This window comes from Ptychodera flava, chromosome 15 (assembly GCF_041260155.1).
Source record: "Ptychodera flava strain L36383 chromosome 15, AS_Pfla_20210202, whole genome shotgun sequence".
Lineage (NCBI taxonomy): Eukaryota > Metazoa > Hemichordata > Enteropneusta > Ptychoderidae > Ptychodera > Ptychodera flava.
Window position 1 is genome coordinate 24205809 of NC_091942.1, and position 14162 is coordinate 24219970.

The 14162-nt window shown below is 39.6% G+C and overlaps 1 protein-coding gene across 3 annotated transcripts in view; it reads left to right on the plus strand.

Moving 5' to 3' along the window:
• LOC139151611 (beta-1,3-galactosyl-O-glycosyl-glycoprotein beta-1,6-N-acetylglucosaminyltransferase-like) overlaps window positions 1-14162 on the plus strand; it is a 60342-nt gene that overhangs the window by 29563 nt on the left and 16617 nt on the right. Inside the window, exon 1 of one of the 3 annotated variants that reach the window (XM_070724526.1) lies at window positions 13605-13722. The exons of the other annotated variants lie outside the window; for them this stretch is intronic. The gene's annotated coding sequence lies outside the window, so the exon portion shown is untranslated. Of the gene's footprint in view, window positions 1-13604; window positions 13723-14162 lie in introns of those variants that run through there. 3 annotated transcript variants of the gene reach the window in all.

The following is a 14162-nucleotide window of genomic DNA, read 5'->3' on the forward strand; positions in this document are numbered from 1 at the left end:
TTGAGCAGCAGTCGTGTCAAAGGTGACACGGGCTTCATGTGAGTTTCGAGGGTAAGACAGAGCTTTCCAGAAGTCTGCTCATTCTCGGGCAAATTTTTTACCCAGTTCACAGGAACATTTGGGGAATTTTTGAAATACGATGGACTCGCACCAATCGTGGAGTGCTATTAAGAGTAAAAGGTTAGTGAGTGGTTATGCTGTCAAAATTGTTATCAGTAATATGACAACATAAATAGAACGATGTTGTGATGTATAAATCTTATTTTCTTGAGGATGCATATCTATTGTTAGTGTGCCGAACTATTGAAAAGGAATTTCCTTATGTACAGATTACTGTATATATATATATATATATAATAAACACCTATTACCTGGTCATGAGGACTATAGTGCCCGTTTATTACCACGAGGGTCCGTGCGTTACCAGAAACACATGGCTATTCCCCGAGGCCGTAGGCTGAGGGGTATAGCGATGTGTTTCTGGTAACGCCAAGGCCACGAGGGGTAATGAACGGGCGCTATAGCCCGAATAACGACCAGGCTATAGGTGTTTTATAACACACCACTCGCTCATGTTGCATTGTGTTATATAGCTTTTAATGTGTTTTGATAATTTGCACCACAGCAATCCATCATAAGTTTACTCAGGCCTGAAGTTTACTTATATTTCCATAGCGGTTCAAGTTACAGAAGTACATAGTACCACTTGCTTCCAAAAAATATTCTAAGCATACCTAGCAACATTCGTGGTTGCACTTGAATCTTTTTCGTCGATGAGCTGTTCAAGTTCATACGCTGTTGGAATGGAAAATCTATCTGTTTTAGAGAGAGGCTCGTCGCTTATCCCGGGCGCACATCACGTTCTAGTCACCCGCCATTGTTTGAAAGCTGCAGACGACACTACGGTCACGTGACACGGCATTTTTCCAAATTGGTCAAAACTATTTCCCTAGGGAAATAGTTTTTCCAATCTACCCTCTGACGTCACTTTTTGGACTAGACGTATCTATTTTCTCGTCACGTGACGTATTCTGGCGAATCGCGAAACGGAATGAGCAGTGGCGTATTATAAATAAATATAATGCCGCTTCAGTAACAGTATACACATATTGACTGGCCATGAGGGCAACAGCATACGTCTGTACCCCGAGGGACTGTGAGTCACCCCCCAAAAACAGACTATTTCCCGAGACCGTAGGCCGAGGGAAACAGTCTGTTTTTGGGGTGACTCACAGGCCCGAGGGGTTAAAGACGTATGCTGTTGCCCCCATGGCCAGTCAATATGTGTTTTGTAACACACCTCCTCCGTAGCCATGCATAAGAACGTACTATACACAAAACTTGTCGTATGTAGGCCTACGATGTATGTTGGAGTGGTTCAATATGAAAAAGTTTTTCCCAAAAGAATCTGCAAACATCCAATACACCGTTGATTATAGTTTTTGTCCGTATCGAGTCCTTGTTGGAAACCAAAGCATTCAATTCTTCTTCAGAAAGTAGGATAAACCAAGAAATTTCTCGACTATCGTTTCGATCGGCCGTAGACGTTACATTCCGGTCCGCGTTCGCGTCAATGTCGTTTTTGACGTCAGCGGGCATCATTTTTCGGAACTGATGCCTGGCAGGCAACAGTTCAAACAAATGATGCCTGATGACGTCGTTTACGTGGATCAGCACAAAAAGAATGCATCCCACGTGACTATTAATTGGCGAATTAGAATACAGACTGCGGATGAGGTGTGTTACAATATTGATTGATCCATATTGCTGCAGATTAGTAAATCGAGCTTAAACTTCCATCCATAGTATAGCTGCACGGTAATAGGACAATATTAATATTTCAAACTTGTCCACGCACTGTGAAAAGCGTTTCTGCGCCAGTTGCGTCGATGTAGCAACGCATGCCTTTACATACGCGGGGGCGAAACATCAAACAACATGATGAGATCTTCCGCGATGACGCCACAGACCGTGCGTTTTCTGAAATGTCGCTGATTTGTCGGAAGTTGTATTCCCGATATGGAGGTGCTGATGCCATGGTAACAAGATTGGATTTGATCAAGTGAGCGCCACGAGCAGCTGTGCTTCATTTTATTGCCATGTCGAATTAGAATTTCGGTGTTGAAGTGTCGGTTTCCCTTGGCTGCTAATTAACACTGGCCGTGCATCAGACACATTTGCATCATTCAAGACAGGTGTACAAGAAATGGCATTCGCTGTTTTGATCTTGTGGTAGCTTTGACAGTTAATTGCGGCGCGATAGATTAATGGTTATGACTTGCTTCTTGAACACATCAGACTTTAACGACCAGAGTTCTAGTGGGGCTTAAATTTTCAAGCCATGGGATTTTTCTGTGCATGAAAATAACGACGATTGACTTAAGCTGTCTATTAAAGTAACTTCTTCATCGTTTTCTCATTAAAATCTCCTGCGCGTTCGGCGAGACAAGACTACTCAGACATGTTAAGGTAGGCTAATATGCGCCTCGAAAGTGAAAGACTTAAACTTTTGCTCAAACTTTCTTCAATGAAACTTTCGAACATTCTCTCACCAAAGCAAGAATAAAATCAGGGGTCACCGAGCAAAATTAGGTACTAGCGAGACAAATTAAGATTTCGCGATATTTGAAATTCAAAATGGCCGCCACCCCTGTGTTCAATCTATGGGAAAAAATGAAATTTTCGATTTTTGAAAAACTAAGCCTGTAAAAGCTTTTCTTTCACCAAGAGCTTTAAAATGAACCCCACAAGTGTTAGATCAGAAGAGAATTGATAAAATTTGAAAGCCCGAATTTCTGTCCCCGAGGCGCGTTCTACCTTAATTTGAAAATCTAAAAGTAACGTGCGCGACAATAGCGTTCTAAGAAAAGGGGTTTCCCACAGCTTTCTTTTGCACAGGTGCCATCGATCATCTTTTTTTTCATCCGCGGAGAAAGTAGTGAGATAAAGTTTTAAAAAATTTAATTTCCACTTTCGACTTTTGTTTTCGAATGGTTGAGTTCAATGATCGCCTGCAACTAAACACCCATCATTAAATATATAGCCGCGGGTTGCTTCTCTGGACTTCCTGACTTGCCTGTCGATGGAGACTCGAGTATCGAAAAACGATTCCCAACATCTGTTCTTCGCGCTGATTAATTTGATTGCAACCTTGCGTGCTCCAGAGATCTACCGCGTCGCATTACACAGCACGTCCCGCGGTGTAATTGTTAGCCAAAGCTATTACAGCCAAGACCCAAACTCGATGGATTTGGGAAAATTACCTTCATGACGGTGGCATGGAGATGGATATTTTTGGATCTCTCAATCAAGTACCGTGATTTATCATTCGTTTTATTTACCTTTGGTTTCCGTCGGAAGCAGCGGGCGACGCTTTTTGCTGGCGTTGCAGATTAACAAGGAGATATCGTGACAAATGAGATTCTTAAAAAAATCTCAATTTGTCAATGACACCGATTGTTTTTCGTCGAAAAAGCCCTGGCACCCCCTTGAGTCCCTGATTCTGTGAGTCAGCTACAAGGAAAGCGTTTTGTTTGGCAGTATTTTTGGCTTAGTCATGAAGTTTTACTGAAGGCCCCGGCAGTATACACTATTGAACGGACAACATATCAACTTCCGCACCGAAAACGATTGTCAGGTAAGCAGAGAACACGGCGCCTGTGGGGGAAAATACCGTTTCTTCTCGACGTATACAGACGGCCCCGGGGATAACAACTTTGTAATGGGCAGATGTTCAGGGGGAATAAGCGGAGAATTTATTTCATTTCCGCGGCGAGTAGTCAGCTTGTACAGCACATTAAACTGTGTCGTCTGCAGAGTCTCTGCAGAAGACTGGCTTCCGGGGGTTCTCTTCTTTTTTCGATTCAGATGCAGTTCGATTCTCGTATCGGATGGTAATCATGTTTAATCACAGTCACATGAAAACTCAAATGATAGAGTGCTGCTCAAGTTACCCGTCACACTCAATTACAAATAAAAAAAACGAAAGCAGATAAGTAAGGAGATGCCTCTGTGGACCATTGTTGCTAAGGAGGGGTCGTCAGAATGCCAACCGTACGTTATCTTTCTTTTTTCCATTGCATGCATACCCCCACCCCCTCTACCCCTCTAAATTTCCACACTGGCTTCGTCGGATCTTCATGTGAATATTTTTTATAAAAAAAAGCATGGCTACAAATTTTTTTAGCGCTTTTGGCTCTGCAGATTTTCGTTCAACTTTCACAATCCTTCCAAGAACTAATGGTCGTCTTTGAAGAAGCAGAATGAAATACATCGAATGATAAATTCGATATCTTAGGCTCTGAGTCACGTATATGACACCATATAGACAAAAAACTAAAATACGCTAGTTCAGACAGTCGGTTTCTTTCAACTGTTGGAAGTTCGTTATGATTATAGGGGCATCACTTCTTTTATTATGTCTACGTTCAAATTGTACTTCAGTTTTCACAACTCTGCAACAGATTCAAGTGACCGTTGAGAAGATATCTTATTTACAGCTTCATCGCATTTCGAATCATCTGGTCACTTTTCTTATTAGTTGCGCGACTTCAATATTTCAGACGGTGTACAACTTTACACACAAAACTACCTATAATGTCACTGTTATTTGTAGCTCAATTTACTTGTCGCTCTAGATTTATTTTCTTGCAATAATTTTGTTATATTTTAAAATGCAATTTTGTTTGTTCTACCCGTAAAGTCGTGCCAGAATGTCTGGTAATCCAATAGGTGAAACCCGGAATTCGACTAGACCATGGTACAAACAAAACCTTGTGCATAACACGCACAGAAATTTGTAGACTTTCGGCGTGTTTGCAAGGTTATATCTGATTGGTCGATTGTCACTATTTAAAGTAACTTAGGGAGTTTATTTGTATTGTTCAATTATACGGTAAGATTCTGCCGACCAATTTGATAACAGCTTCCAAATCGCTGCAGGTCGGCCCCAGAACACCGTGCGTCTTTTTTTACTCCGGAGTCATCTTCGCTTGCCAAGGTCTCTTGCTTGTCCGGGCAGAAGGCGGGAAGTAACGGACCCGTGCGAGCGGACGATGCTCTGGAGTAGAACCATTGTCAACACGCCCTGTGCGTGTGTAATATCAAACTTTAGTGTTGACAACTGTACAGTCGTCCGAACAAGGACTTATTTGTCAGCAATAGCATGATAGTACATTGTACACAGTGTAGCGTGCAAGGTTAATTTGTTTCAACATACATTTTAGAGAAGAAAAAATGTGCTTGTATAATGTACAAAGATTGTGAAAATTATGACATAAGATACAACTTCTATTATCCTTTTAGTTGATAGAGAATGACACAATGAGCCACCCCATCCAAGACAAAGCCATGGTTCAATAAGGAAAGAACCAGAAGATGTTATGTGCGCTTGAACATACGCTGAATTATCTTCCACATGGTACCGTAGTAATCTTCTGGTCTAAAGTAGCCGTTCATAATAGGTAGCACAGCCCCTTGGATACTCTTCGAATCGTAATATGCCTGAGCGTGAACACAGAATCCCGAAGGCTTGCTAGTAGTTGAATAATAGAGACGTATTTCTTAACGAGAGCGACTGGCAATTTCACGCTTAGATTAGATATTCGTACACTTCCCTGTCTCAAGTCATAATGCGCACAACTAGATCTTTTCATAGAAGAAGAATGATTTCACTCCAGGGTGCAATTTTGGATTTAAGAGTATAATAACAGGAATATCATGTGTGACTTTTTTATCACAACACTTAATTTCCTCAAGGACATCGACACAGTAACAAACTATCATTACCGTAGTTTATTTCTCAGTTGATGCACATGAGGCCCATTTTTGTTGATCTGCACCTGTGTTTTTGCTTTCAGGTTATGAGCTTTTTAGTTTTTTATTTTTTCATATGTTTGTGATTTTTCCGTATAACTGTCATTATATCATACAAGTAAGCTTATTGATGGCGAAAATAGGGCGATCTGATTGGTCGAGACGTAAAAATAACCGTGCTCTATTCGTGATATAGCACGGTTGGAAAAATCCTTTTTTTTTAACGTTTCACGCCAGAATTGTATATACAGTTATATAATAGCAATAAAGCACCTCGGCAACGGGTATACTGCTCGGTTTTGGTCAGTTAACTCCTTATAAGCACTCGCCATGACTCTTACATATACCGTGAACTGGTCAAAATCTCGTGTCATACCCGTCGCTGAGTATTGTTTATTGCTTAATTATTGCACTCATCGTCGTCATCATCATCATCGTTTATAATGTGTCGTTGTCTGACTATTTAATCATAAATTTGTATCTCGCTGCTTCTTTGTTTAGTTCCACGAAATACAATTGATAATTATGTTACTATGGGAATGAATATACTACGTAATAACACATGATAATACAGCATTTTGCCCATAGGGCTCATTATGAGTAAGAATACTTTCGTTTACGATTTTTAACGCTACTGAATATAACGGCAGGTGTGACAAGTGAATCAGTTTCTGTCAAACATGCGTGCAACACTAAAGTTTTGATTATTATTGAAGTAGCTGTGAGAGCAACATAAGTGCCATTTGTGCAGCTCAAATGACACTTATGTTGATAAGGAAAAGGTATATGATGTTAGGTATTTATCAAAACAGTATATATTGATGGCGAAAATACGGCGAGCCGTTTGTTTGAGAAGCAAAAAGACAGTGCTGTGTTCGCGACGTACCACAGGTGGAACTATGGCCCTGCTGTATGAATTAATTCTCTACAATTGAGATAATCAATAAATTTGTGGCATTTTGGGGAAGGTAATTTTTCACTTTTCTATTAAAATCAATTTAAAAAGTGAGGTGCAGTAAGAAAAGGCAAATCTGTATTATATTTATTTATTTTGCAAATTTGCGCTTACAAAGTTTTGGTTGTGATGTCGTCTGCATCAATCGGGGAGTGTGCACAGAAATACATGCCAAATGTGCAGACGGCCATTCAACTGCAAAAATTCATATTTAGGGGCCGGTATGACAAGCAAACTTTATTTGAGCTTTTTGTTAGAGAAAACTCGCCTCTGAAACGTTTCGTGACAGAATTTTCAGCCGAGAAATTTTAAATTTGATTGTTGTACATTTATTCATATAAGCGTATAAATACAGGAATTTTACGTGGACAGGTGAGATGTAGACCTATACGGGTTTATGCGATATCGCCATTGCAATATCTCTACGTTTGCACCTGTCCAGAACCAGGCGAAGACGATAAGCAAAAACAATGGGACCTAAATGCACTCGCCCATGAAAAACAAATTTACCTTCCGACACGGTATTGCAATATGTTTGCCTTACCTTTTCCCGTGTTACAAAACTCTCTCGATCTTATTCTCCAGATCTGAGGAAATGGCAGCCATTTGTCATATATTTACGCACAGGGACGCGTTATCATTCGAATGTAGCCATGCCATGCGCTACATGAATTATGACTAGTGTTGGTACTATGTGTACCCATTTTCAAACACTATGACTTAATCTTTCGCAACAGTTGTTTTCCGCGTTAGCTTGTTCATAATAACATAATAATTATTAGTAAATATTGATATTTCCATTTGATGGTAAAAATAGATTTCAAGATTACGTGTATTGCCGCTGTTCTTATATAAAACACATAGGTTTGTTGTAGGGTTTTTTGCAAAGTTTTGGAAGACATACCTTACAATGCTTCAAATACACGGCTTTTATTAACGACGAAGGAAACTGAAATATCTTAGTTATTTTTTCGTCAACTATGTTCTTTCTTAACATGATTTTAGAATTTATATTTCTTGAGATCAAATTTTGTAAAGTGCACCCTTCCTCATATCTACCAGCTTTGTCCAAAGTTTATCATTAAGACAGTTGTAATGTTTGCATACGAAGCAGAGTTGTTTTTCTGTGACCCCACTCATGTAAGAGTGATAAGACGCAGCTGTTTGGTTAAAGGAGAGGCTTTTAAGAAATACGAGCGCGATTTGTAAGTATATTTGGCTGATTTTCTGAAACCCTAGGTTGTCACCTCAATTGCATAGCCCTTGTGGTGAATGAATTGCTCAGTATAACGTCAAATTTAACACGCGCCTCTGAACAGAAAGTTTAAAACTTTTTACTCAAACTCTCAACCTTTCTCTTTCAAATCAGGAATAAGTATTAAAAAAACCGTGCAAAGTTTTAAATAAACGGCGGCTATACCTTGTGTTAACACAATTCGGGAAAATTCATTAATTCAAAGGTTTCAAAAATAGTCTCCACAATTAGAAGAAATGTATAATTGTAAAAGTGTTGGTATTCCAAAAAGTGTTCCTTAGGCCCATTCCATCGATTGATCCCTTTTAGCTGTTCTCAAAACAGGTGCAAGGGTTCTCTCTATACGTAGTCGGTCATACGCATGTTCATTTTGGGGTGACAAAAATTAAATTAACATACTCCATCACGTATGTCAAGTTTTGTGGTTGAAACATGTTTAAATTAGCGTGGGCGTAAATTCACGCAACGCTGAAAAACAGCAGGTTGGAGAGAGAGAGAGAGAGAGAGAGAGAGAGAGAGAGAGAGAGAGAGAGAGAGAGAGAGAGAGAGAGAGAGAGAGAGAGAGAGAGAGAGAGAGAGAGGGTTGAGGAGGCTTCGATATCGTCCAAGAGCCACTTCTTCGTATGTATGTATGTATGTATGTATGTATGTATGTATGTATGTATGTATGTGTGTGTGTGTATGTATGTATGTATGTATGTATGTATGTATGTATGTATGTATGTATGTATGTATGTATGTATGTATGTATGTATGTATGTATGTATGTATGTATGTATGTATGTATGTATGGATGGATGGATGGATGGAAAACGATATATAAGTATGCCCCAATGCTTTAATTCACCCGCGTATGCAAGTACCCTTTATTGGCAAGAAAGAGTTGACCTCTTCCCGCTCAACGAGTTGGCAGTCAGTGAACGAACGCTTTATCTCACCTTCGGTTTTGAAATGAAAGCTGAATTATTCAAAGTCCTTCATCGTCAGCGCCGCAGTTTAACGCAAAGTGTCAAATTTAAACTTCCTTGTAATTCAGCGAAACGATGCTATTGGGATATTTTTCGCTGCCATCATGGTAAACGGCAAGGCGCGACATTGTAGTTATGTAATATGTTTTGTTGGTGTCGAGGAACATTGCATATCGTTCAGGATTTTATTGTGTTCAATTCATTGCCTTGGATGTCCCTGCATTTGTGTCGTCCAGGTGTCAATCGATTTTGAATTTAATTAAGTATAATAATATTAATTACTCATAAGTTATAATTAACTTGTCACTTATAACTGTACACCGTATTTAAATATTAAGATATGAACATTAAAAAGAAGAGAGCAACTCGAATGCCTTAGCTCAGTAAACATCAATATCCGAATTAATGTAATGAGTTCCCCTTACGTAAATAGGTCCTTCGTCAAAGTTCTGCACCGTAATTTCTACATAATTGACTAACACTCAGGTAAATTTGTTTTCCCAGTAAGATTAGTACCAGTAAGATTGCGTTTTGGAAAAAAAATAGGTCGCTGCCTTCGCTCATCATAATTAATGAAAAGGGTCGTTTTGGTTCAATGAGCCTTGAACTTAAGCCCTAATTGCTGAGATCTAATTTTCCCGTAGACTTCTACTTCATTAGATCGCAGTATAATGACAGGGATCGTGTTCGTCAGCCAGTGCAATGTGCGTGTCAGACGGGCTATCTGTATGCATGTCCTCCTTGCTATCATGCACCTAATTCTCTGACGGTCAGTTTCAATCTCTCACTCTGCCTACAGAATTCCGAGTCGTTTAAAGCAGAAAACAGTCGATCCGCTACCTGAGGTAGAATAATTTCAAGGGTTAATGGCTGAAGTTTTTGATGCTATTTTCATATTTCTTCTGACACATCAACATTTTCTTATTCGACAACCAAAACTAAGTATAAACACAAAGTATAAGCTCCCCTGGGGTAACCGGCCTTAAAAATTGTTCGGATGTATACCGGTTAATTCCAACTACCAACTGAAATACAAACCCTACAATTTAGGGGGAGTCAACAGTCAATATTTTGTACAAAATTATGGGCTAAAACCGGTAATGTAAAAGACACAAGCAGGGAGTCAAAAGGCAACACTTTGGAAATTCAAATATTGTTTCTTGTCATGACTTTTCCAAAAATGGGCGACGACGCGCATTTTCATAGCCTGTTCAGTTCCGGACAGCTGTCTTCTGTCCAAATGTATATCTATACATGGTTTTTCTCTGTATTTTTTGTTTTGTATGTCTATTGCAAGTCCCCTTTCTGCTCCCCAGGGCATGTTAAAAAATCTGTACTGTTTGTCTTGTTTACTACGGTGTCTGTACTTGTAAAATACACTGATTGTTTACATTTGAATTCTAGTCCGGACAAAAATTCACTTGTCAATAATTACGACGCAGTCTGCACACGTACACGCTAAGTTGACAAGCTCAATACTGTGTATATCAACATGCTTGAGATAGAACAACAAACGGTAGAGTTGACATTAAAAAAAAAAGAACAATGGTAAAAAATCAACGAAAGTGACAGCTGACCTTGATTTTCGTTTGCAATTTTGAATTCTGGTCATTTTAATGTTAGGGAAGAGACAGTTTAGAGCACACCATCTTGCGATTGTTCATTTTCTTCTTTTCCTTCAGTAAATTTCTTCGTCGGTGATCTCTGCTCAAAGCAAACAGACAAAAAACCAGTTGACGCCAAGGCTTCAAAGTGATGCGCCAGAGCAGAATCATTTGTTTTATTTTGCCACATCACAACTATTTTGGTCAAAAGTCAACAAAAAGCAAAGACAAATGAGGATGTAAAAAAGCACTGTACGTACGTGTATATCTTTCCAATGGGAGTGCCCCGGGTTATTGGCCTCGCTGTAACACCAATCAATTATGTATAGTTTGCAATATTGGTGACGAATGAAATGCTAGTCAGACTTTTAAATTCACTTGTCAACAATAACGCTGTACGGCATATATCATATAGAAAGAGGTATTTTGTGTCTCTTTAAACACTGGGCATTTCGATATGACTTCTAGATTGTAAAGCACAGTTTTTCTTTCCGAACACAACTAAACTACATGAACATCGATCGAAAGCGACTGATGGAGTTTTTAAGGGAAAAAATTAGGAAAAAAATTAAAATTCTTTCAATTTGTCCAATGACGGGCACGATACAAATTTTTTGATTACAGAGCCAGATTTTCTCAAAATGTATCTTTGAGGATTCACCAGCATTAACGTTGTCTTGTTTGAGTTCGGCACGGAAATTGGCCACGAGTCGAATTTCAAAGATTGGTGATTTTGAGGAAATCTGGCTCTGTAATCCAAAAATTTGGATCGTGCCCGTGATTCTTGAGTTTGAAGTTTCTTTGACCGATATGTTAAGCAAAAGTTTGTAATTTTTAGGTGCGTCCACCAGGTTCAAACCCGATCGACTTCTTATGGGAATTCTGACGCATTTAAAAAATATTTTATTCGATTATTTGAATTGATTGAATATGGCCTGTTAAAGAACATTAATTAAATATACCTTTTAAAGCACTATTTAGTCAACGCAAGTCGAGATTAGGTAATGATGTAATATAACCCAATCAATCTCGTACATGACGGTGTATTAAATTGGCTGTATGCAGAATTCACCGCGTTGACACAGTGTGAAAATAATTCAAAGAGACGTGATTTATCCCTTTATTATTCCAGATAGTAATGAAGAAGATAACAGAATGTTTGAAAATACAGAAATTTCCATTCAATCGCAAGGACGAATGGCATAACGTCTGTATAACAACGCCCCCAGGCCTCAATCGCCACAAGGCAGGCGCGAACTCTCAAATTTGTAATGTGAAAGTCGTGACCGGTGCCTGTCATTAGTTTTTTTTACTCACAAGTAGGTTACTTCTGAGAATGGCACGGCGAGTGCGATGTCTTGACAGAGTATGTACGCATCTGAAGGATTTCAACTTACTCATCTGAGTTGCAATGAAGCGAACTTCCCAGCGGCTATTACGTTCTTAAGAACGCGCTCGGGTCCCCATAATGAGAAAATAACCTTGATTTCCCGAGGGCTCGATAGTTACCCGTGGTTGCTTCATCACATTTTTCGATTTTGCCTTTGTGGTCGTTTTCTCATTCGATTTTTTGTCATCAGTGTTTGCGTTTTCTCAAATGTATGGTGAGCTTTTTACCACGTTCATAACAATATCCCTCTGTATTCCATTATAAAGATCAATCTAATTATCTACCTATTCATGCATCCATGCATTTATCAATCTCTATTTATCAATCAATCAATCAATCAATCAATCAATCAATCAATCAATCAATCAATCAATCAATCAATCAATCAATCTATCTATCTATCTATCTATCTATCTATCTGTCCGTTTTATCCGCCCGTTTGTCTGTCTGTCCGTCCGTCTGTCTGTTTGTCCATCCGTCGGTGTGTCGCTTTGTCATATGCTGTCACCATGTCTGCCTGCCTGCCTGTTGTTTCCATACATAAGCCGTCTGAACATCATTTAGTTTATCACTCTGTATCTGTCAGAGCTCATCTAACCTTTAAATGTCCTTCTGGCTGCCCATCTTATTAAGACAGACGTCAAATAGAGTGTATAGGTTGATGCATTCCCGATCCCAATGATATATGACAAGTATTACAATGCCGTGCCAATGAATAGTTGAATATGAGCAGACAGTTTGCTAGATCTAGATGGCTAGATGTGTGCGGATGGCTAGATAGATCTAGATAAATGGATAGAGCTCTTGGCGATTATCAAAAAATGCACCTCCCGTGAATTCGAATCAAATGCATAGACAATGAATGTCACATGAGCGTTAGGGTTATAAATATTTCGTGAGAGAAATCCGACAATACCCGCCGATGGCGTCGCAGCCTATTTCCGTAGTCTTTGGAATGGGATCTGAGCGGAGGTGTGGAATGTCATAACCGCCACCTCTCTCCTCAGATGCTTGATGGGGAGAAATTTGGTCTCGTTATTCTGTTCGGGGAATGCTTCCATTTGATGACGTAATGCTTCCATTTGATGACGTCATGCCCCCTAAAGATAAGCATTTTGTCAGTATTAGAGTTATATTTATAGGTATGTTCCTCGTTCAGTACGCCGGCAGTTTCAAAATAGGCAAGGGGGAGTAAGCCTACTTGACACGTTTACAACTATTGAAAAGGGTGCCTCGTATTTTTTCGTCGCTCGCTCCCTTCATCCCTTCATCGCTCCCTTCTCCTTCCTCATTGACCAATTTTCTACGCTCTTCAGATAATCAGTCAGACAAATGCGCCTAATGAAGAAGCGATTCACGGTTTGTCAATTGGAGATAATAACCGCTTAAGTCCTTCCTCAGATCAGTTGATTATTCGCAAAAGCCCATTAGTGCTTTTGTAAGTAGCCTGACACCTACAATTGAACACAAACTAGACACTCGTGAAAATAATCACCTTGACTCTCTTGTAATAGTCTTGTGCAGTCGCCCCAGCCATTCAGCGGGCGGAAGCTACGCATGCGCAAAAGAAAAGCACACTGAGTTCAAGTGGGCAGGATAGGCATAAAACAGGCACATGGTTTCAGGGTCAAATGATGAAGACATCGAACTCTGTTTTCGAAAATCACTTGTAAGCACAGCACAGAGATGGAGTTTCCCGAAACATTGCGTTATCGATACACCAAGTAGGGTTCAAGGTAAGTCACCTACATGCAATTACCGTAGGGCCTCCTTATCTGGAGATTAATTTTCTTGCCAGTGAAATATTTATCGAATTCCTTCAGGGGGTGCACGTCGATCAAAAGGCCAACGTGCAGGCTGGAAGCCCGTCAAGAAACGTTCTTGACGAGACAGTAGCAAGACTAGGGGAGTACCGCTTTCGAGTTTGGAATCGACGTATAAGAACAACCAATTGGGCACGTTTTGATTCAGGTATAATACTATTATACTACTGGACAAGTTTACAGTTAAGGCATGGCAGATTGAAATTGGTGTTTTTCATTAGCTTTGCTACACGCTGTATATGACGATTATATCTCTTATCGTCTTTCTAATATTAGTTGCAATTAATTTTACGTCATGCTATGCCAATAATATCATGTCATATCACGACATGACATGAACTGTCCTGTCCATT